The sequence below is a fragment of the Anomaloglossus baeobatrachus genome, chromosome 7, assembly GCF_048569485.1.
Source record: "Anomaloglossus baeobatrachus isolate aAnoBae1 chromosome 7, aAnoBae1.hap1, whole genome shotgun sequence".
In the NCBI taxonomy this organism is placed as follows: domain Eukaryota; kingdom Metazoa; phylum Chordata; class Amphibia; order Anura; family Aromobatidae; genus Anomaloglossus; species Anomaloglossus baeobatrachus.
This window is the reverse complement of record NC_134359.1, coordinates 97,938,839-97,964,799: the sequence shown is the minus strand read 5'-3', so window position 1 is coordinate 97,964,799 and position 25,961 is coordinate 97,938,839.

Genomic DNA, 25,961 nt, shown 5'->3' with positions numbered 1-25,961 from the left:
GATGCTGCTATTTTCAATGATTGACATTCATTCCTATGTTACCGTGTGTGAATACCTGTATATAGAAAAAGTTCCCCTCACAGGGTTAATGTTTTAATGAAAAGCTCTTTCCATTTGATTAAACACATGTTTGGGTTTCTACTCCCTTCTTTTTAAACAAGTCCTGTTAGTACATGCTTTAGAGATTGACGAAGAACCGTGTGTTTGAAACGCGTCCTCTCTTCTATGGGTCTGTTTCACCCCAACATGGACATTTTAATATGTGAATAATAAAAAAAATCAACGATTTTAAGAATTTCCTGTTTGGACTCAAGTTACTGGAATTTTCTTTTCATCAGTCCTGGATGGAGTATGCTGAACCTTGTAGTTCTGCAGCTGCTGTCTGTCTGTATGGAGGAGAGCAGACAGCAGCTGCAGAACGACAAGGCTCAGCATGCTCCATTCAGTAGTGTATGCAGGAGAGCAGACAGCAGCTGCAGAACTACAAGGCTCAGCATACTCCATCCAGGACTGTATGCAGGAGTTTTTGCCCACCAAAAAAATGACGTGGGCTTCGCCATATTTTTGGTACGGCTGCCCCCAACCCCCAGCTGCCTATTTGTACCTGGCTGGGAACTAAAAAAATAGCCAAGCTCTTTTTTTAATTATTTCATGAATTTTATGAAATAATTTAAAAAAAAAAAAATCGACATGAGCTTCGCTCCATTTTTGGGTCCAGCCAGGTACAACTAGGCAGCTGGGAATTGTAATCCACAGCACAGGTTGGCCCAAGCTTTCTGGGCCCCTCTGTGGTGAATTGCAGTCCGCAGCCACCCCAGAAAATGGCGCTTTCATAGAAGCGCCATCTTCTGGCGCTATATCCAACTCTTCCAGCTGCCCTGAAGCCGGGTGACTCGCTGGGTAATAATGAGTTAATACTAGCTTTGTTTTACTAGCTAGTATTAAGTCAGAGATTCTTAATGTCAGGCAAGTTTGACCCGGCCATTAAGAATCTCCAATAAAGGGTTAAAAAAAAAAGACACCACACAGAGAAAAAATACTTTAATAGAAATAAATACACAGACACACTTAGAGACTCCATGTTTATTACTCCCTCGCATCTCTCCACGATCCATGGTCTTCTGTCTTCTTTCTCCTTCAACCAATGCAGCTCTGCTACATCAGACAGCGCTGCATGGGAGGAAGACGCTGCTGCTTCCCGTGCAGTCTATATCACTCAGTGAGTGATCAGCAGCTGCGTGTTGTAAGCGGTGACGTCACCGCTGACAGGCGCGTTGCTATAGCAACGGTGATCTCCATTATTGACCGGCTGTGGCAGCCGGTGAATAACGGAACAGGGAAGCAGAACGAGGAGCTGACCATGTGCCAGAGCATATCACCGGTACACGGGGATGCACAAACGAGCACCGCGTACTGGAGAGATGTACTGACAGGACCTAGCAATGACGTCTAGCCATGTGACCAGTCTGTAGCCAATGAGATAATAGACACGGGACTGGTCACATGGCTATTTTGATGTCACGATAGGCCCTATGCTGGTGCTGGTTACCGGGAGGACGCAGCGATTATCGGAAGGAAAAGCCGCGGGAGACAGAGTGCAGGACGAGTCGCGGGGACCTGTAAGTGTTATAGCAATGTTTATTAACTGTATGTCTACATTTATAATGTGTTTTTATGTGTTTGTGTTTGCCTCGTTCGACAAACCGAACTCGAGCCTTTAGGGGGTGGCTCCAGTGGCGTAGCTAGGGTTTCAGCTCAGGGGGGGCAAAACATCTGAGTGGGCCCCTTACCAGGTAACCATGATAACTACGGTGGCGCAGACTAATCGTGGGTATAGTGGACCTCGGCAGATGACACTGATGTTACCGCTATATGGTGACTATATAGTGGTAGATATCGGTGCTGCAGCACATACAAAAGGTCACAGTGCAGTTATAGATGGTGACTTACAGCTGACGTTCTTTCGGATGGAGTTGTTCACCTTTTCCGTCTTTTCCATCTGGCCCAGACCGACATGACAACTTCTTCCAGCCACAACTCATCTACAGAAATTACAACAAAGACATATTTGACTCCTCACACTTCCGGCACCGAACCCCATCTAATCCCAACCTGCACAAACTCCTCATCCTGCCGTCACCCCAATACTGAGCCACTGCTGCCGTGTGTGTCCCTATTACTGCACCTGCTGTGTGCACAAAAACTATGCTCCTCTTACTGCCACACATAATAATGCCACCACTGTGCCCCCACATAATAATGCCACCACTGTGCCCCCCCCATAGTAATGCCACCACGGTGCCCCCCACATAATAATGCCACCACTGTGCCCCCACATAATAATGCCACCACTGTGCCTCCACATAATAATGCCACCACTGTGCCTCCACATAGTAATGCCACCACTGTGCTCCGAACATATTAATGCCACCACTGTGCCCCCCACATAGTAATGCCACCACTGTGCCCTCACATAATGTCACCACTGTGCCTCCCACTTAATAATGCCACCACTGTGCCTCCACATAATGCCACCACTGTGCCCCCCACATATTAATTCCACCACTGTGCCCCCCACATATTAATGCCACCACTGTGCTCTTTACATGGTAAAATGCCTCATTTGTGCCCTCTAAATGGTAACATTTCCCCCTAGAAAATATTAATGACCTGTGTAAGTGCCCTAGAAAGGTGCCCACATATTGTTCCTAGAAAGTAATAGAGCCCCCAGTGTGCCTTTCACGGTCACAATACCCTGACTTCCCCTATAACAATAATGGTTCCTAAGTGTCCACTTAACATTTAATAATGTCCCTCCCATGTACAGCTCCCCTATACACAGTATGAAGCCCTTATACCTCCCCTATACACAGTATGATGTTCCCATGGCTCCCCTATACACAGTAAGATGCCTCTACCCCTTCCCTATACATAATATACCTCTATACCTCCCCTATACACAGTATGATGGGCCTACAGCTCCTTACAGACACCCGCGTACAGCCGTATACACATACACACACCTGCGTACAGCCGTATACACATGGACACACCTGCGTACAGCCGTATATAGATGGACACCCCTGCGTACAGCCGTATACACACAGACACCTGCGTACAGCCGTCGCACATAGACACCCCTGCGTACAGCCGTACACACATAGACACCCCTGCGTACAGCCGTATACACATACACACACCTGCATACAGCCGTATACACATACAGACACCCCTGCGTACAGCTGTATAAACATACAGACAACTGCATACAGCCATATACAAATACAGACATCTGCGTACAGCCGTACACACATACACACACCTGCATACAGCCATATACACATACAGACACCTGCGTACAGCCGTACACACATACACACACCTGCGTACAGCCATATACACATACAGACATCTGCGTACAGCTGTATAAACATACACACACCTGCATACAGCCATATACACATACAGACACCTGCATACAGACACCTGCGTACAGCCGTACACACATACACACACCTGCATACAGCCATATACACATACAGACACCTGCGTACAGCCGTACACACATACACACACCTGCGTACAGCCATATACACATACAGACATCTGCGTACAGCTGCATAAACATACACACACCTGCATACAGCCATATACACATACACACACCTGCGTACAGCCATATACACATATATACAGACACCTGCGTACAGCCGTATACACACACATATATACAGACACCTGTGTACAGCCATATACACACACATATATACAGACACATACACAGATATAGTCACATAGAAGTGTATACATATTTGAAAACATTCACATACAAATAATCATACACAAAAGACAGACACAATCCTATACACAGACACATACTGGAGGTGCTTTTTACTTTTGATGATTGGGGGACACTTCTCTCTCGTGCAGCCACAGACTTGTTTCATGCCATGGTAAATCGGTTGCGTCTAGTTCAGAGTTGATTTTTTGTGGTCCTCAAAAAATCAACTCTGATCTAGCTGCTTCAGTAGTGAGCCGGCTATATCGGAGTTGATTTTTGGAGGCCTCATTTTTTCCACTCTGATTTAGCCGGCTCACTACTGAAGTGTCTAGATCAGAGTGGGTTTTTTGTGGTCCTCATTTTTTCAACTCTGATCTAGCCGGCTCACTACTGAAGTGTCTAGATCAGAGTTGATTTCTTGAGGCCTCGCTGCAGTCACATGTTCTTGGTCACCTCATTTTATCCACTCCGTTCTAGCTGCTTCACTAGTGAGGTGGCTAGATCAGAGTTGATTTTTTGATGATCTCTGTGATCTTTTCTCCATACAACACAGTTCAGTTTCTACAGCGGGGGTCTCCAGGCCTCAGAGCAGGGGCTGGAATGAGATTTATATTTGGAATGATTTCATGTTTTTATTTATTAGATGCTCACACTGTTATATTTATTATTTTTTTCCAAAGGGCAAATTTTTATTTTCATTATTATTATAACTTACATTTTATTATTATTTTTTACAATATAAATAATTCCACACAGCGCTGATTGTTCAGTTTTGCTGGAATTTTAATTTTACCGTATTTCCACAAGTCATGGCCGCAGGACTGACATTGAAAGAGTGGGCGGAGCCTCACAAGGAAAAACGGAACCGCGCAGCTGACAGTCTTCATAACGTACAATATTGGATCAGAGTGGATTTGTTGAGGATCTCTCTGTAGCCTTCATTATGTACAGTTTGGTACTGAGGTGACTGAAATTTAGTTTTTTGAAGAGTGGGAGGAGCCTCACGGCGAAAAAGTAACAGAGCGCAGCCGAGAAAGTGCTTATAATTTCACACATTGTGTCGTAGTGGTTTTTTTGAGGACCTCATTTTAGCCACTCCGTTCTAGCTGCTTCAGTAGTGAGCCGTATATATCAGAGTGGATTTTTTGAGGACCTCATTTTAGCCACTACATTATGTACATTTGGTACTGAGGTGACTGGAATGGATTTTTTCGAAGAGTGCGAGGAGCCTCAAAGCAAAAACCGTAACAGAGCGCAGCTGAAAGTCCTCATAATATCCACATTGTGTCGTAGTGGATTTTTTGAGGACCTCATTTTAGCCACTCCGTTCTAGCTGCTTCAGTAGTGAGCTGTCTATATCAGAGTGGATTTTTTGAGGACCTCATTTTAGCCACTACATTATGTATATTTGGTACTGAAGTGACTGGAATGGATTTTTTTGAATAGTGGTAGGAGCCTCAAAGCAAAAACCGTAACAGAGCGCAGCTGAAAGTCCTCATAATATCCACATTGTGTCGTAGTGGATTTTTTGAGGACCTCATTTTAGCCACTCCGTTCTAGCTGCTTCAGTAGTGAGCCGTCTATATCAGAGTGGATTTTTTGAGGACCTCATTTTAGCCACTACATTATGTACATTTGGTACTGAGGTGACTCGAATGGATTTTTTCGAAGAGTGGGAGGAGCCTCAAAGCAAAAACCGTAACAGAGCGCAGCTGAAAGTCCTCATAATATCCACATTGTGTCGTAGTGGATTTTTTGAGGACCTCATTTTAGCCACTACATTATGTATATTTGGTACTGAGGTGACTGGAATTGATTTTTTCGAATAATGGGAGGAGCCTCAAAGCAAAAAACGTAACAGAGCGCAGCTGAAAGTCCTCATAATATCCACATTGTGCCGTAGTGGATTTTTTGAGGACCTCATTTTAGCCACTCCGTTCTAGCTGCTTCAGTAGTGAGCCGTCTATATCAGAGTGGATTTTTTGAGGACCTCATTTTAGCCACTACATTATGTATATTTGGTACTGAAGTGACTGGAATGGATTTTTTTGAATAGTGGGAGGAGCATCAAAGCAAAAACCGTAACAGAGCGCAGCTGAAAGTCCTCATAATATCCACATTGTGTCGTAGTGGATTTTTTGAGGACCTCATTTTAGCCACTCCGTTCTAGCTGCTTCAGTAGTGAGCCGTCTATATCAGAGTGGATTTTTTGAGGACCTCATTTTAGCCACTCCGTTCTAGCTGCTTCAGTAGTGAGCCGTCTATATCAGAGTGGATTTTTTGAGGACCTCATTTTAGCCACTCTGTTCTAGGTGATTCAGCAGTGAGCCGTCTAGATCAGAGTGGATATTTTGAGCACCTTATTTTTGCCACTCCATTCTAGATGATTCACTAGTGAGCTGTCTAGATTGGGCCCGTGAGTCACTGTGGCCCCGTGGACCTCCTGCCGACGATCGTACTTTCATTTATATCGGCATCACCATCACAGATGCCAATACAATTGAAAGGAACAATGAGAGGAGGAGCAGAACACTCTATTTCTAATCATTCTACTACTGTGTCTGTGAGACACTGATGTGTCAGCATGGAGGACTGCGGTTACTAGAGATGAGCGAGCCTCTGAAGGCTCAGTTCGAGGCGCCGTTCGACGAACCGTTTGACGAACCTCTTGAACCCCATTGAAAACGATGGGAGGCAAACACATAAAAACACATAGAAAACACCTTCAAAGGTGTCCAAAAGGTGACAAACAACTCACAACATACCACAAACACATGGGAAAGTGACATATACTCATGCGAAAACAAAACAGCTAGACGAGGAAAAAGAGGAGGAGACACAGATATAGGCATGGCACGCCCTTCTAAAATCATGTAAAACACAGCAAGGGGACTCTAAGCAGAGTCTCCCTTTTTTCCAAAAATTGGGCCACACACACCCCTTCAGTGGCATCACTTGTGCCCCAGTTGCAAACTTGACCTGTTGATTTGCATCAAGCACATTCAAAAATACGCCAGCCTTAACTGTCTTCAGGATGACACCGGGGTAGGTAGCAAAGTCCTTGCTGAACCATGACTTGTTCATCTTGGATCATTTTTAAAAACACAGCAAGGGGACTCCAAGCGGAGTCTCCCTTTTTTCCAAAAATTGGGCCCCACAGACACCACATCAGTGGCATCACTTGTGCCCCAGTTGTAAACTTCACATGTTGACTTGCATCAAGCACAATCCAAATCCACAAGCCTTTACTTTCCCCAGGATGACACCGGGGTAGCAAAGTCCTTGCTGATCCATGACTTGTTCATCTTGGTGAACGTTAGTCTGTCCACATTGTCACTGGACAGACGCGTGCGCTTATCTGTCAGCACACACCCAGCAGCACTGAAGACACATTCAGAGACAACGCTGGCCGCGGGACACGACAAGATCTCCAAGGCGTAAGTGGAGAGCTCTGGCCATTTTTCAAGATTTGAAGCCCAAAATGAGCAAGGCTCCATTTGCAAAGTCATGGCATCGATGTTCATTTGGAGATACTCATGTATCATCCTCTCCAGCCGTTGACTATGTGTAAAGGCTGCTTTACACGGTACGACCGATTGTGCGATTTCACAATCGATCGTACCCGCCCCCGTCCTTTTTGCGTCACGGGCAAATCGCTGCCCGTGGCGCACAAAGTCGGTAACCCCCCGTCACACATACTTACCTCTCGTGCGACCTCGCTGTGGGCGGTGAACGTCCACTTCCTGGAGTGGGAGGGACGTTCGGCGCCACAGCGACGTCACACGGCCGCCGGCTAATAGAAGCGGAGGGGCGGAGATGAGCGGGACGTAAACATCCCGCCCACCTCCTTCCTTCCACATAGAGCCGGCGGCGGCCGCGGGAGGCAGGTGAGCTGCTCATCGTTCCCGTGGGGTCACACAGAGCGGCGTGTGCTACCACGGAAACGATGATCAACTAAATTAAACGATATTATGGAACCTAGCGAGCAGTACCCGACTCACGATTTGTGAGCGATACTGCGTCGCTAGGAGGTGTCACACAGGCCGGCATCGCCAGCGATGCCGGATGTGCGTCACAAAAACCGTGACCCCGACGATCAATCGCACGATAGATTGTCTGGTGTAAAGCAGCCTTAAGACTTCTTGTCTCTGGTGGCCTTGCAAAGGAGGGTCTAAAAAATTATGAAACGATTCAATAAAACTGCTGTTACCACCAGATACGGTGCTGCTGGTACGGTTTGACTGTTGATGACGAGACAGTCCCATGTTTGTCAAGTTACAACTGGGAGATTCACTCCCTGCACCTGCACGGTTGTTTGGTGGAAAAGCCAAGCTAAGATCGAGTAACAGCTTCTGCTGATACTCCTGCATACGTGCGTCCCTTTCTATGGCTGGAATTATTTTGTTAAACTTGGACTTGTACCGGGGATCTAAGAGTGTGGCAAGCCAGTAGTCATCATTACTTCTAATTCGGTCAATCCGAGTGTCATGTTGAAGGTAGTGCAGCAAGAAGGCACTCATGTGTCTTACGCATCCCTGCGGACCAAGTCCTTGCTGTGTTGGTGGCGGCGAGGTGATAACAATGCTGCCTTCCTCTGACATATCCTCCCAACCTCGAACAACCGAAATTTGACCAAGGTCTCCCTCATCAGCTGAGTCTTCCATGCCCATCGACAGTTCGTCCTCCATTTCTTCATGGGCTCCTGTCCCTTCCTAAACAGTTTGGCTGCTACCATGCGCCCTTGTTAATCCCTCTCCCCCACTGTCCCATGCCTGCCGCCTTGGTGATGATGAACGTCTGGTCCTTGTAGATCTTGTTGGCCCTTCCGTTGTCATGCTAATAATGGCATTGTCAGCGCTAAACATATTCGTCGCCATGTCGAAGCTGTGCAGAAGGGTGCATAGGTCCTTGATCTGAGACCACTCCATCAGCGTGATCTGCCCCACCTCTGCATCTCGTTGGCCCAGGCTATACGTCATAACGTATTGCACCAGGGTTCGGCGGTGCTGCCACAGTCGCTGTAACATGTGGAGAGTTGAATTCCAGCATGTCGTCACATCGCATTTCAGGCGATGAACCAGCAGGCCGAAAGACCTCTGCAGCGATGCAAGTCGGTCAGCTGCGGCGGTTGAACGGCGGAAGTGAGCAGAGAGTGACCGTGCCCTGTGCAGAAGCCCATCTAGGTCGGGATAGTGGGTGAAAAATTGCTGGACAACAAGGTTCAAAACGTGAGCCATACAAGGCACGTGTGTCACCTTGCCCCGGCGAGGGGCCGCACCCAGGTTTGCAGCATTGTCGCACACGGCCTTACCTGGTTGCAGGTTGAGTGGAGACAACCATTTACGAAACTCCGAGTGCAGAGCTGACCACAACTCCTCAGCTGTGTGACTCTTATTTCCCAGACATTTCAACGTAAAGACCGCCTGATGCCGTTGAGCTCTGCTGCCAGCATAGTAAGGAGGTGTGTGGGATTCCTTGTGCACAGTTACAACGCGGGTGGCCTGACCACACAGGCTTTGGGCGGAGGTGGAGGACCCAGATGAGGTTGAGGAGGCAGAAGCAGTGGAGGAACTTCGACATACAGAGGATTGACGCACAAGTCGTGGGGATGGCAAGACTTGTTCAGCAGACCCCTCACCATCTCTCACCATAGTTACCCAGTGCCCAGTCAGCGACATGTAACGCCCCTGTCCATGCTTACTGGTCCAAGTATCGGTGGGGAAATGCACCCTATCACACACAGAGTTTCTCAAGGAAGCGGCGATGTTGTGTGCGACATGCTGGTGTAGCGCAGGCATACCTTTCTTGGAGAAGTAGTGGCGACTGGGCATCTGGCACTGGGGCACTGCGACTGACATAAGGTCTTGAAAATCCTCTGTGTCCACCAGGCGGAAAGGCAGCATTTCGGTAGCCAAGAGCTTACAGAGGATGAAAGTCAACCTCTTAGCTTTGTCATGGCTCGGAGGAAATGGCCTTTTATTTGTCCACATCTGAGGGACGGAGATCTGGCTGCTGTGTGGAGACGGTGGTGAGTAGGGTGTCCCTGGAAAACTGCAGGTCTGTGAGGAAAGTGCAGGCGGAGACATGATGTTGCCTTCATCCAAAGTTGGTGCTCTCGATGTCTGAGAGAACTCTACACCAGCACTTGTTTCCCCTTCCAAACCAACTGACAACCTGCCAAGCAAACTGGCTGTTGCGGTTAAAGAGGTGGAAGGTCTGCGTGGAAAAACATGTGTGACAGCTGTCCCCACAGTCATAGAAGATGAAGGGCGCGCGGAGGAACTTGAAGGGGCAGGCGGTGGTTGGCCCGCTCCGCTAGGCCGCATTGCAGCACGGTGAGCTTCCCACTGGGACTTATGCTTGTTATTCATGTGACGATTCATGGAAGAAGTTGTCAAACTGGTGAGGTTTTGGCCTTTACTTATAGATTGGTGACAAATTTTACAGATCGCATGATTTGGGAGATCCTTTGCAAGGTCAAAAAAGGACCCGGCTAGGCAAGGCTTAGAGGCCATGCGACCTGCAGAGCCACCCCGACTTGTGCTCAGAGGCAGAGTTGTGGCTGAGGATGCAGTTGTTGACGTGCTTCCAGTTCTCCGACTCTGTCCAGGAAGGCGCTAGGTAACTTCGTCATCAGTTGGATCCTCCTCCACCGCCTCTGGTGTCCTCCTCGAGTGCCTGACTGTGGGTTGACAGTAAGTGGGATCTAGAACTTCATTATCAAGTTAAGTTGTCATCCCAATCTGGTATCTGCGTCTCATCATCATCAGTATGTTCCTCATTGTCTCTACCAACAGGTGTTACAGTTTGGGAATGAGGGTCTACATTATGCTCAGAAACTTGGTCATCAAGGCCTGAATCAGACTCACAAAGCTTCTGGGCATCACTGCAGACCATTTCCTGGTCTATACTCACTGTAGCTTGGCAACAGACCTCTGATTCCCAGGCTATAGTGTGACTGAACAGCTCTGCAGACTCAGCCATCTCTGTTACACCATACTCTTCAGGGCGGGTGGAGACTTGAGAGCTGGGAGAAAGCAAGTGCGATTGGGATGACAACTCAGAGGACTGTTGTTTTTTGGATGTTGAAGTTGAGGTGGAGGAGAGGCCACTTGTTGGAGCACTTGAGATCCATTCAAGCTTGTTCTTTTTTTGTGCATCATCTACTTTCGTTACAGTTGTACGGTTCCGTAAAAAAGGAAGCACATCGGATTGTCCACGGAAAGTAGTAGACATCTTACTTTTGCTGGAAGATGGCATTTCTTCAGCAGATGTTAATGTAGCTTTCCCACCTACCCCACGGACACAAACTTTTTTTCCTTTTCCAACACGCCTGTTCCCCTTCCCACCAGCATCTGTCCTTTTGCCACTCATTTTGTTAGCGAAAAGATTGGACACTTAAAATGTGGTAGCAAAAATGGAGAGGTGCTGTAGATTGCAGAGGTGGTCTAGCTTTATTGACAGCTGAAGAATAAACACTGACTATCCCAGACAATTTTAATATGCCCCTAACAGTGGCAGCACAGTTTGCAATTAGAATTGTGTGGGAAAAATGGGCAGTTGGGTAGAATGCCCGGGTGCTGTGGGTAGCAGGACAGCAAAGGGACACTAACTTAGTATTTCAGACACTTTTAGGATGGCACAAAAAGTGTCAGCTCTTTGGTCAAATAAAATAGCGTGGCAAAAATGGGCAGGTGGGTATAATGCACGGGTGCTGTGGGTATCAGGACAGCAAAGGAACAGTAAGGCGGGCTTTGCACGTTGCGACATCGCAAGCCGATGCTGCGATGTCGCACGCGATAGTCCCCGCCCCCGTCGCAGGTACGATATCGTGTGATAGCTGGCGTAGCGAAAATTATTCCTACGCCAGCTTCACACGCGCTCACCCGCCCTGCGACCGTCGCTCTGGCCGGCGACCCGCCTCCTTCCTAAGGGGGCGGGTCATGCGGCGTCATAGCGACATCACACGGCAGGCGGCCAATAGCGGTGGAGGGGCAGAGATGAGCAGGATGTAAACATCCTGCCCACCTCCTTCCTTCCGCATATCCTACGGAAGCCGCGGTGACGCCGGTAGGAGATGTTCCTCGCTCCTGCGGCTTCACACACAGCGATGTGTGATGTCGCAGGAACGAGGAACAACATCGGACCGTCGCGTCAGCGTAATTATGGATTACGCCAACGCTGCACCGATGATACGATTACGACGATTTTGCGCTCGTTAATCGTATCATCTAGGCTTTACACACTACGATGTCGCATGCGATGCCGGATGTGCGTCACTTTCAATTTGACCCCACCGACATCGCACCTGCGATGTCGTAGTGTGCAAAGCCGCCCTAAGGTACTATCTCAGACACTTTTAGGATGTCACAAAAAGTGTCAGCTCTTAGGGCAAATAAAATAGCATGGCAAAAATGGGCAGGTGGGTATAATGCACGGGTGCTGTAGGTAGCAAGACAGCAAAGGAACACTAAGATAGTATTCCAGACACTTTTAGGATGGCACAAAAAGTGTCAGCTCTTTGGGCAAATAAAATAGCGTGGCAAAAATGTGCATGTGGGTAGAATGCACGGGTGCTCTGGGGAGCAGGACAGCAAAGGAAGCCTCACTTTCTATCCCTGCTAATGAAAAAATGCGGCAAGGAATTGCCTGAGCTGAGGTAGCCAGATGCTGTTATCTAAAGCCCTACACCGCATTTGCACGGACATGCTTAGCAGCTATGGCTATGAATGCCTGTAAATCAGGCCTGAAAAGGGCTGAAATAACCAGCAGTCCCTAATCCCTAAAGCGCTGTGTAGATTGCACTGTATCTCTATAGCGCACACAGCAGCAGCAGCAGCGTGAGCGGTGACTGTCACCCACACGCAGAAGACAGATAATAGCGGCGAAGGGGAAAATGGCCGTATCTTATAGGTTAAGGACATGTGACATGCACAGCCTATGACACATGCCCTTGCTTGTCTGGCAAAAATCCACTTAGCTGTGTGTGTGTCTGTGATTTGCTGACAGCCTGGAACGCCCCACTGCACGCGCGGTTAGGGGAAAAAAAAATTAAAAAATGGTGATCGGCATTCTCTCAGCACTTTGCAGCAGCACAGATCTAAACCCCGTCCCCCCCGCACACTATACGCTGAAATTTGATAATAGTGTGAATCACAGAGTGACTCACCCTATTACAGTGAAGAGCCAGCTAGTAACTAGCTAGGCTTTTTGGTGATCGAACCGTTCTCGAACGTAACTCGAACTGTCGAGCTTTTAGCAAAAATCACTCGAACATGAAATTGGCGAACCTCGAACATCGCTCATCTCTAGCAGTGACATCACTACTGCGCACTGATGTGCTAAAATGTCAGAGTGGCATAACAGTGGACACACGCTGAGGAGACTGGGGCAGTGACTGAATGAGGACAAGTGAGTATATTTGTGTATTTAATCAGGAATTCGAGAGGACTATGGGGAACCATATATGGGGGTTGCAAAATAGTATATGGGGCTGCATATTGTTAGGACCAGGATGACGGGTAGGCCCAGGAGGTGTGGATCCACTGGACTGAGCACCCCACCAAGGGCAAGGTGCCCAGTAGCCGAAGCACTACGGGTAGCAGGACAGTCCGTTCAGAGGAGTGGGTGTAGAAGTCCCTGAGATCACGGAGTCTCTGAAGGTAGTCCGGGTGACGGAGCGCAGGTTCGGAGGCCGAGATGATGTCAGGCAGGGTCCGGAACCAGCGGAACGGGGAGATCAGTCACCACACAGATCCAGGAATCGGAGACGGTAGGGACTGAGAAGATGGCGGACAGTCCGTTCAGGGTTCTGGAACCGTCAGGACCGGTTGGCGGGACAGGAGCGGCTCTACAAGAGAGATAGGTGAGTACGAGACAATGGCACAGGGAGACCTGACTCCTAGCTTAGCAAACACGAAGAACAGGCCCCGCCCACTTGGAAAGGAACCCCCTATATACCCTGTACCTGCATCTTCAATATCCTGTTGGAGGACGCTGGCCCTTTAAGAAAAGGTCAATGTCCGCGCGCGCGCCCTAATGCGCATGCGCGAGGCCCGGGTGCCAGAAGCCAGAGCAGGATGCGGTGTACAGGAGGCAGGAGTGCCGGGCCGGCTCAGGACAGCAGACGGGCGCTGGGACCGGGGACCGGGTTGCCTGGAGGATGCAGGTGAGGGAGCATGGAGGCTGAGGAGCGGGGGACCGGGGAGCGTGTCACGGGAGCGGGGAAGCGAGGTCCGGGAGCGGGGGAGCGTGGCAGAGGAGCCGGGGAGCGTGGCAGAGGAGCCGGGGAGCGTGGCAGGGGAGCCGGGGAGCGTGGCAGGGGAACCGGGGAGCGTGGCACGGGCACCGGGGAGCATGGCACGGGCACCGGGGAGTGTGACACATATAACTATATGTTGGCGCACAATATTATATTGGGGCACACAATATGGTGGTGCACTATATGGGGGCTGCATACTAGTATATGGCGGAATATAAGGGGTGCATACTACTATATGGAGGAATATAAGGCGTGTACTAAACTATATGAAGGAATATAAGGGGAGCATAATACTATATGGAGGAATATAAGGGGTGCATAATACTATATGCAGGAATATAAGGGGTGCATAATACTATATGAAGGATCCCTTTTACATGGAATATAGGGGTGCATTATACATGGAGGACTATGGAGCTGCATAATCCAATATGAAGGACTATGGGGTGCATTTTAGTACATATAGGACTTAGGGGGTTGCATTATATGGAGGACTAATTGGGTTACCATGGGGTGCATTATACAGTGCCTACAAGTAGTATTCAACCCCCTGCAGATTTAGCAGGTTTGATAAGATGCAAATAAGTTAGAGCCTGCAAACTTCAAACAAGAGCAGGATTTATTAACAGATGCATAAATCTTACAAACCAACAAGTTATGTTGCTCAGTTAAATTTTAATAAATTTTCAACATAAAAGTGTGGGTCAATTATTATTCAACCCCTAGGTTTAATATTTTGTGGAATCCTTGTTTGCAATTACAGCTAATAATCGTCTTTTATAAGACCTGATCAGGCCGGCACAGGTCTCTGGAGTTATCTTGGCCCACTCCTCCATGCAGATCTTCTCCAAGTTATCTAGGTTCTTTGGGTGTCTCATGTGGACTTTAATCTTGAGCTCCTTCCACAAGTTTTCAATTGGGTTAAGGTCAGGAGACTGACTAGGCCACTGCAACACCTTGATTTTTCCCTCTTGAACCAGGCCTTGGTTTTCTTGGCTGTGTGCTTTGGGTCGTTGTCTTGTTGGAAGATGAAATGACGACCCATCTTAAGATCCTTGATGGAGGAGCGGAGGTTCTTGGCCAAAATCTCCAGGTAGGCCGTGCTATCCATCTTCCCATGGATGCGGACCAGATGGCCAGGCCCCTTGGCTGAGAAACAGCCCCACAGCATGATGCTGCCACCACCATGCTTGACTGTAGGGATGGTATTCTTGGGGTCGTATGCAGTGCCATCCAGTCTCCAAACGTCACGTGTGTGGTTGGCACCAAAGATCTCGATCTTGGTCTCATCAGACCAGAGAACCTTGAACCAGTCTGTCTCAGAGTCCTCCAAGTGATCATGAGCAAACTGTAGACGAGCCTTGACATGACGCTTTGAAAGTAAAGGTACCTTACGGGCTCGTCTGGAATGGAGACCATTGCGGTGGAGTACGTTACTTATGGTATTGACTGAAACCAATGTCCACACTGCCATGAGATCTTCCCTGAGATCCTTCCTTGTTTTCCTTGGGTTAGCCTTGACTCTTCGGACAAGCCTGGCCTCGGCACGGGTGGAAACTTTCAAAGGCTGTCCAGGCCGTGGAAGGCTAACAGTAGTTCCATAAGCCTTCCACTTCCGGATGATGCTCCCAACAGTGGAGACAGGTAGGCCCAACTCCTTGGAAAGGGTTTTGTACCCCTTGCCAGCCTTGTGACCCTCCACGATCTTGTCTCTGATGGCCTTGGAATGCTCCTTTGTCTTTCCCATGTTGACCAAGTATGAGTGCTGTTCACAAGTTTGGGGAGGGTCTTAATTAGTCCGAAAAGGCTGGAAAAAGAGATAATTAATCCAAACATGTGAAGCTCATTGTTCTTTGTGCCTGAAATACTTTTTAATACTTTAGGGGAACCAAACAGAATTCTGGTGGTTTGAGGGGTTGAATAATAAATGACCCTCTGAATAAACTTTTCACAATTTAAAAAAAAAAAATAAAAAAAGAAATAACATTCTTTTTTGCTGCAGTGCATTTCACACTTCCAGGCTGATCTACAGTCCAAATGTCACAATGCCAAGTTAATTCCGAATGTGTAAACCTGCTAAATCTGCAGGGGGTTGAATACTACTTGTAGGCACTGTATATGGAGGATTATAGGGCTGCATAATACAATATGAAGGACACCTTATACATGGAATGCGAGGGTGCATTATACAGGGAGAACTATGGGGCTGCATAATACAATATGAAGGACTATGGGGATGCGTTATAATACATATAGGATTATGGGGGCTGCATTATATGAGGACTAATGGCGTTACCTTATACATGGACAATAGGGCTGCATTAGAATACATTAAGGACTATGGGGTGAATAATACAATACACTGTGTGCAGAATTATTAGGCAAATTAGTATTTTGATCACATGATACTTTTTCTACATGTTGTCCTACTCCAAGCTGTATAGTGAAAGCCAACTGCTAATTAAGTAAATCAGGTGATGTGCATCTCTGTAATGAGGTGTGGTGTAATGACATCAACACCCTATATAACGTGTGCTTAATTATTAGGCAGCTTCCTTTCCTTTGACAAAATGGGTCAGAAGAGAGATTTGACGGGCTCTGAAAAGTCTAAAATTGTGAGATGTCTTGCAGAGGGATGCAGCAGTCTTGAAACTGCCAAACCTTTGAAGCGTGATCACCTAACAATCAAGCGTTTCATGGCAAATAGCCAACAGGGTCGCAAGAAGCGTTCCGGGACAAAAAGCCACAAAATATCTGCCCATGAATTGAGGAAAATCAAGCGTGAAGCTGCCAAGATGCCATTTGCCACCAGTTTGGCCATATTTCACAGCTGCAACGTTACTGGAGTATCAAAAAGCACAAGGTGTGCCATACTCAGGGACATGGCCAAGAAAAGGAAGGCTAAAAAACCACCACCTCTGACCAAGAAACATAAGATAAAACGTCAAGGCTGGGCCAAGAAATATCTTAAGACTGATTTTTCAAAGGTTTTAGGGACTGATGAAATGAGAGTGACTCTTGATGGGCAGATGGATGGGCCAGAGGCTGGATCAGTAAAGGGCAGAGAGCTCCACTCCGACTCAGACGCCAGCAAGGTGGAGATGGGTACTGGTATGGGCTGGGATCATCAAAGATCAACTTGTGTGACCTTTTCGGGTTGAGAATGGAGTGAAGCTCAACTCCTAGACCTACTGCCAGTTTCTGGAAGACAACTTCTTCAAGCAGTGGTACAGGAAGAAATCAGTATCGTTCAAGAAAAACATGATTTTCATGCAGGACAATGCTTCATCACATGCATCCAACTACTCCACAGCGTGGCTGGCCAGTAAAGGTCTAAAAGATGAAAAAATAATGACATGGCCCCCTTGTTCACCTGATCTGAACCCCATAGAGAATCTGTGGTCCCTCATAAAATGTGAGATCTACAGGGAGAGAAAACAGTCCACCTCTGGGAGCAGTGGCTGGAGGCTGTGGTGGCTGGAGGCTGTGGTGGCTGGAGGCTGTGGTGGCTGGAGGCTGTGGTGGCTGGAGGCTGTGGTGGCTGGAGGCTGTGGTGGCTGGAGGCTGTGGTGGCTGGAGGCTGTGTCGGCTGCTGTACGCAATGTTGAGTGTAAACAGATCAAGCAATGACAGAATCTATGAATGGTAGGCTAAGTGTCATCATAAAGAAAGGGGGCTATATTGGTCACTAATTTTTGTGTTGTTTTTTTTGCATGTCAGAAATGTTTATTTCTAAATTTTGTGCAGTTATATTGGTTTACCTGGTGAAAATAAACAAGTGAGATGGAAATAGATTTGGTTTTCATTAAGTTGCCTAATAATTCTCCACAGTAATAGTTACCCGCACAGACAGATATCCTCCTAAGGCTATGTGTCCAAGAGAGAATGTAGCTGCCGATTTTTCTGCATCAAAATCCGCAGCTTTCCCGCAAAATCCGCACCTTTTCAAAGGTGCGGATTTGCCGCGGATTTACCGCGGAATTGCCGCGGATTTGATGCGGATTTTGGTGCGGATTTTTTTTTTTTTTCCCAATTTTAAAGCCAAAATCCGGATGAAAACCCGCAACAATAATTGACATGTCGCAGATTTTTCCGGACCAAAATACGCACGAAATCCGCTGCGGAAAAATCCGCAGCATGGACACAGCATTTCCAAAATGCCATAGAAATGGCTGGGAAGTGCCGGTGCTGCAGATTTTCGGGAAATCCGCGGCTTTTCCGCGAGAAATCAGCGGCAAAATCCGTGCATTTTCCGCAGCGTGGACACATAGCCTAAGATAGCCAAATCTAAAAAACCCCACTCCAACTGCCAAAAATATTAAGCTTTGATATTTATGAGTCTTTTGGGTGATTGAGAACATAGTTGTTGATCAATAATAGAAAAAACTCCTCTGAAATACAACTTGCCTAATAATTCTGCACACAGTGTATGAAGGACTATGGTGACTGCATTATAATACATATAGGACTATGGGGGTGCATTATAATATATGGAAAACTATGGGGTGCAGTATAATATACGCAGGACTGTGGGGTGCAGTATAATATATGTAGTACTATGGGGTGCAGTATAATTCATGGAGAACTACGTGGTGCAGTATAATATATGGAGTACTATGGGGTGAATTTTACATAGATGGCTATGGGGTGCAGTATATGCAGGACAATGGGGTTCAGTATAATATACAGAGGACTTTGAGGGCTGCATTATAATACATGAATGACTATGGGGAGTGCATTATACAGTAATACATGGAGTACTATGTGAGCTGTATTAATAATATTAATAATAATAATAATCTTTATTTCTATAGCGCCAACATATTCCGCAGCGCTTTACAATTCAGGAGGATCATATACAAACAAGTAACAGTAATAACAGTAATAGAAAATACAATATTTAGAGGGGGAAAAAAAAGACAACCCTGCTCGTGAGAGCTTACAATCTACAATGAGATATGGGTGGGGTGGGGGGGCAAGGTACAAGTGCTTATTTACAATGACAAACCAGCAATTTCAAGGAAATGGGGGATAGATAATGGCTTCCTGGACCAATTGACCTGAATCTTGAGATGCATTTGGGTGGCATGGAGTTTGACGTGGGGTTATGTTGTGAGAAGTTGTAGAGGCACTGTGTGAATTGGATTAGATTAGGGAGTGTGATAGGCCGCCCTAAAAAGATGCGTCTTTAGGGAGCGTCTGAAGCAGAGTAAGTTATGATTCATCCTAACTTCTTGGGGTAGAGCGTTCCAGAGGATTGGTGCAGCTCGGAAGAAGGGCGGCTTTGCACGTTGCGATATTGCACATGCGATGTCGATGGGGTCAAATCGAAAGTGACGCACATCCGGCGTCGCAGTCGATATCGCAACGTGTAAAACCTTTTTGATACGATGAACGAGCGCAAAAGCGTCGTTATCGTATCATCGCTGCAGCCTCCGACATTTCCATAATGCCGGTGCAGCGACAGGTACGATGCTGTTCCCCGTTCCTGCGGCAGCACACATCGCTGTGTGTGAAGCCGCAGGAGCGAGGAACTTCAACTTACCTGCCACCGGCTGCAATGAGAAGGACGGAGGTGGGCGGGATGTTTACATCCTGCTCATCTCCGCCCCTCCGCTTCAATTGGCCGCCTGCCGTGTGACGTCACTGTGACGCCACACGACCCGCCCCCTAAGGAAGGAGGCGGGTCGCCGGCCAGAGGGACGTCGCACGGCAGGTATGTGCGTGTAAAGCTGCCGCAGCGATAATAATCGCTACGGCAGCTTTCACTAGATATCGAACGTGCGACGGGGGCGGGACTATCGCTGCAGCATCGGTAACACATTGTTACCAATGTAGCAACGTGCAAAGCCCGCCGAAGTCTTGGATCCGGGAGTGGGAGGTTCGGATTAGTGTTGATGTTAGTCGAAAGTCATTTTCAGAGCGTAGAGAACGGGTGGGGTGAGACAGAGACAGACAGAGAGGAGGGTGGAGATGTAGGGGGGTGCCGCACTGTGGAGAGCTTTGTGGTGATAGACAGAGAGGAGGGTGGAGATGTAGGGGGTGCCGCACGTTGGAGAGCTTTGCGGGTGAGAACAAGCAGTTTGAATTGGATCCTGTGATATATGGGCAGCCAGTGCATTGACTGGCACAGAGCAGAGGCATCCGAGTAGCGATTAGCCAGATAGATGACCCTAGCTGCTGCATTAAGGATGGACTGTAGAGGAGAGAGTCTAGTTAGGGGGAGACCAATTAATAGAGAGTTACAGTAATCAAGGCGAGAGTGGATCAGGGCCACGGTGAGTGTTTTTGTCATTTCCATTGTGAGAAAGGGGCGGATTCTAGAGATGTTCTTGAGGTGCAAGCGGCAGGAGCGGGCAGTTTTGGAAAGGTTAAGTTTGAGATAGAGAGCAGACATGACATTGCAAACTGCAGTCAGGCAGTCACTTCTGTTCTGTAGTACAGCGGGGGTGAGCTCAGGGGATGAGGTGTATAGCTGTGTGTCATCAGCATAAAGATGGTACTGAAAACCAAATCTGCTGATGGTCATTCCAATTGGGGCAGTGTAGAGGGAGAAAAGAAGAGGGCCGAGGACTGAACCTTGAGGGACCCCAACAGTGAGAGGAAGAGGAGAAGATGTGGAGCCAGCAAATGATACATTGAATGAACGGCCAGAAAGATAGTTAGAGAACCACGAGAGCACAGTGTCCTTTAGGCCGATAGAATGGAGCATAGAGAGAAGGAGATGGTGGTCAACAGTGTCGAAGGCGGCAGAGAGGTCAAGAAGGATAAGCAGAGAGTGGTCACCATTACGTTTTGCAGTCAATAGGTCATTGGTCACTTTGACAAGGGCAGTTTCTGTTGAGTGTAAAAGGCGGAAGCCAGACTGTAAAGGATCTAGAGGAGAGTGAGAGGACAGGTAGCGGGTGAGGCGAGAGTAGACCAGGCGCTCCAAGAGTTTGAAGATGAAGGGGAGATTGGAGACTGGTCTGTAGTTGCTTGTGCAGGACGGATCAAGGGAAGGTTTTTTTTAATAATGGAGTAATAATAGAGTGTTTGAGGGAGGAGGGGAAGATACCCGAAGAGAGAGAGAGATTGAAGATTTTAGTTAGGTGAGTGGTGACAACCAGAGAGAGGGACTGGAGTAGGTGTGAGGGAAAGGGATCAGTAGGGCAAGTGGTAGGATGAGAAGAAGAGAGGAGCATGGAGATTTCCTCCTCTGTGACTGGGTCAAATGTGGAAAGTGAGCTTGATGGGATATATGGAGGGATGGGATTCACAACGCTTGGTAGCTGGGAGCTGATCTCCTGGCGGATGTTTTCTATTTTATCTGTGAAATATGAGGCCAGGTCATCAGCATGAAGGTCTGTGATGGGGGTATGTACTTTGGGACTGAGGAGGGAGTGAAAGGTGTCAAAGAGCTTTTTTGGATTGTTGGATAGTGAGGAAATAAGGGTGGTGAAGTAGGTCTGTTTGGCGAGGTGAAGGGAAGAGTTGTAGGTCCTTAAGATGAACTTGTAGTGGATGAAGTTTTCCTCCATATGCGGGTTTTCCTCCATATGCGTTTGGCACTCCTAGAGCATCACTGGAGAAATCGAGTTTGGGAAGTGAGCCAAGGCTGTTTTACTCTGTGTTTGGAGGTTCTGAGGGTGAGGGGTGCTACTTGGTCTAGGGTATTTCTGAGTGTGTCATTGTAATGGTTTACAGCCAGATCAGGACAGGAAAGTGAGGAGATAGGGGACAGTGATGAGTGTAAAGAGTCTGTAAGGGTCTGAAAGTCAATGGCCTGTAGGTTTCTGAATGTGTGATAGGTGGGAGTGTACTGGGGTGGACGAGGGTTTGTGAGCTTGAAGGAGAGGATGTTGTGGTCAGAGAGGGGAAGAGGTGAGTTGTCAAAGTCAGAGATTGAGCAGAGGCGGATAAAGACCAGGTCAAGAGTGTTACCATCTTCATGTGTCTCAGAAGATGAGAGCTGTGAGAGGCCAAGGGAGGTGGTGAGAGATAGAAGCTGGGATGCAGATGGGGAGGAGGGGCTGGTCATGGGTATGTTAAAGTCTCCTAGGATGGGGGTTGGTAATTCTGAGGACATGAAGTGCAGCAGCCAGGCTGAAAAGTGGTCAAGGAACTGGGTGGGTGGGCCTGGGGGACGGTATATGACAGCTACTATTATAATATATGGAGGATTATGGGGGCTGCATTATTATACATGGAGGCCTATGAGGTCTGCATTATAATACATGGTGAGCTGTGGGGTGCATTATAATACATACAGGACTATGGGGGCTGCATTATAATATATGAAGGCCTATGAGGGCTACCTTATCCATGGACTATGGGGGTGCATTATAAAACATGGAGGACTATGGGGGTGCATTATAATATATGGAGGACTATGGGGTGCAGTATAATATATGGAGGACTATGGAGTGAATTATAATACATGGATGACTATGGGAGTTGTAGTATAATAATTGGAGGGCTATAAGAGCTACCTTATACATAGAGGACTATGGGAAATGCATTATAATACAAGGAGGACTATGGGGTGCATTCTAGTAAAATGAAGGGTTACGTGGGACCCAATATGCTATATGGAAGGCTATGTGGGGGCCATTATAGTATTTGGAGAACTATATATACGAGGGGGGACAAAGACATAAGCTTGGGATGGGAAAGTTTTGTACTGATGGAAAGAGGCTCTTACCCGCAGCACCCAGCTTTACGATGCTATGATATGGGAAAGCTGGGTGCTGAGGGAAAGATGTATAGCAGAGCCTAGGGAAGCTGGGTGCTGAGGACAAGATGGATATCAGAACATAGGAAAGCTGGATGATGATAGAAAGAGGGATTTCAGATCATGGGAAACCTGAGTGCTGAGGGAAAGAGCCAAGTGTTAACTTCATTATCCCGTACCCTGAGTGTCAGCGTCATTATCCCATGCCCCGAGTGTCGGTGTCATTATCCTGTACCCAGTGTATCTGTGTTGGGGGGGGCAGGTCCTAATTTTGCACTGGGGCCCATCAAATTCTAGTTACAACACTGCCCAGCACAGAGATGACTAGATCACAGTTGTTGCACTAAGGTTCATGATTTCTGATCTCACAGCACTGTCTGTAAGGAACGTCCCCTGTACAGTAACTCCATTCTATCTCACTAGAGGTGACTAGAGCGGAGTTGCTGCACTGAGGTTCGTGATGAGGTTCATAAGGACAGCCTCAGCCAGTCCATGCATTGTGTTCAGAGATTGTACTGACGATCATAGATATTTGAATAAGCCCTTATACAGATTACATGAAAGCTCCCATAAACATAGGGCTAAAATCGCCCGGATCAGACAACAATCTGATGTGTATGGGGGCTTCCCGACTTACCTCGAGAATGGATGTAAAGGGAGTGAAGGAATCAGCGTGCTTGAATTCCACTTGTTGATGCTTTTGATCTCTTGAAAGATAATCTACCCTCAGAGGAGGCGACATCAGCTCTCAGAGAGAGAACACAAGAACATTTGGCCAAGCACTCCTGTATGTGATAGTCAAGAGAGAGCTGTCGGACAAATAATTGTAGGGATTGTTTACACGCCTAAAAGGGATTGTTTAGTGAAAACAAGTTATCACCTATCCATGGGCAAGGTGATCACCTGCTGATCAGTGTCCGATCACTGGAACCCGCACCGATTGGGAAAACGGTGAATTTTTATCCATATGTTTCAGGTATGTGTAACATCCATTTTTAACACGGATGCCACACGTACTCATGTTATTCTATAGTGTTCCTCACACATGCATGTTTTTACATGGACAGTGTTGCCCCACATTTCCCTGCACGCAGACATTGTTTTTTTTTTTCTCAGGCAGCACGGGTGTCACACGGATGTGATCCGTGTGACACGAACCGGAGAAAACACGTGTCTCTGAAATAAAATGATTTTTTATACTTACTTGTCTCCAGCCCTGCTGTCACTTGCTTCCGATCCCCGCTCATTATACTCAATGAATATGCACGCAACGGAGGACCTGGAAGCAGCAGCACCATAGACATCAGTGCCAGGGACAGCATCGCTGGGGGACAGGTGAGTATCCAAGGAACTCTGATATCCTGACGACACCTACGCTACCGCGGGTGTAGCGACAGTGACTTCACGGGTTCTTCAAAGTTCATTGGGAACTCCGATGAACCCATGACGTTACTGCCGCAACACCCACAGTAGCGCGGGTGTCATCAGGATGTCATCTGAGTTCATTGTGAACTCTGATTAACCTGTGACATCACTGCCGCGCCCGCACACATACTGCTGACCTGGATAACCTGAGCTCACCTTATGAGATGCAGGTCATCGAACAGAAGCATCCACAGCAATGTGTGTGTGTGTACTCTCACAACCAATGAGGAATGTTCGGTTCTCCATTGAGTGTGACGCAGTATAGGATTGACGTGACCGCCCCCAATTGGCTTTCGGCAGACCAGGATTAGGGCTTTGATAGAGAAATAAATTGGAAAAGAGGGTATCTTTTGTCTTAATTTATTGAATGATTTTCTCTTTATGTCTTTCCAGGTTTGCTCTTGGGGGAATGTCGTGGGACCTCACCATAGATTACAGCAGAACTGTTTTTTATTTATAAAAATCAAATAAATTGGTGAATGAGGTCTGAGTCGAAGGTTTTTTGTTCAAATAAAGTTTGTTATTCTCCTTTCATCTACTGGATTATTAGTAGGGGTGTATGCTGGAGCTGGCATCAACCCCACAAATATTACCGTTTGCCATTCCACCAAAGCAACGGGAAGAGCCAGGTCCAGCACCACAATTGGCGCATCTAATTGATGTGCCACTTCTCGGGCGTCTGTGGGCTGCTATTGTTAGGCTGGAAAGAGCCAAATAACCATGGCCCTTTCCACCCTAAGAATATCATCCCCCAGTGGTCTGTTGTACCATGGCTGTTTTTTTTAGTAAAAAATGGAGGGGACCACACGTAATTTTTTTTAAACTAAAAATGTAAAAAATAAGCGTGGGATCCCCTCTATTTTTCATAACCAGCAGAGAGCTGAGGATTTCAGCCTACAGCTGCTGCTGTTCCTGTGCTGGACATGAAAGTTGGGGGGACCCCACGTCGTTTTGTTTTTTTTTTAAAATTAAAAAATAAAAATGGTGTAAAAATGCTGGTCAAGCTAACTATCTCTAGAACACTATTCTATAAGCTCTATTTATCTTCCTATCTCTTTAATTTTTCAGGCTTTCCACATTAAACAAAAAAAGAAAAAAAACATTCATTTCAGTATCTTACTTTTTTTTACCGGTACCACACGGACAACCATACTGGTACGTGTGGCTTGCACCTGTTTAAACACGGACATCTGAAAGGGGCCTTATAGATACCCATCTACTGTATGTACTATCATTTTGAGTTGCTGCAAATTATGATGTTCTCCTATTTGGCTAAAATACTTCTCAAGATTTCTAAGGAGTATTGTTACCCCTCTGTAAAATATGTAGTGTGACCTCTGCCAGAGCCTGTCATATGGAACAGTGGTGACAACAGCTTCAGACGCTCAGCAAAAAGCAACTTACGTCCCTTTAAATAAAAAAAAAAACGTTTCGCCCCATATGACCGGAATCAGGCGGTGTGAGCCTCATGGAGTTATGTTGCCACCAAAGGGGTGAAACAGGACTGGGGCCTAATAAATGGGGGGCATGAGAGAGGATCGGGGGCTGCTAAAGACAGAAAATAAATTGTCAGCGAGATCTGATTAGTTTACTGTGGGTCTACATGTGAGGACTGAGATGTTTTGGAAACTACCTACAACACTGTGACCGCAGCCCGACCGGCAGTGACTGCTCACTAATGTCACACCGAGCTTTATCATTATAGAAATGAACATTCAGCCCAAACTTCTAGAACAGTTTTATTAAAATAAGTATATCAATTTAAAAAAAATAAAAATATA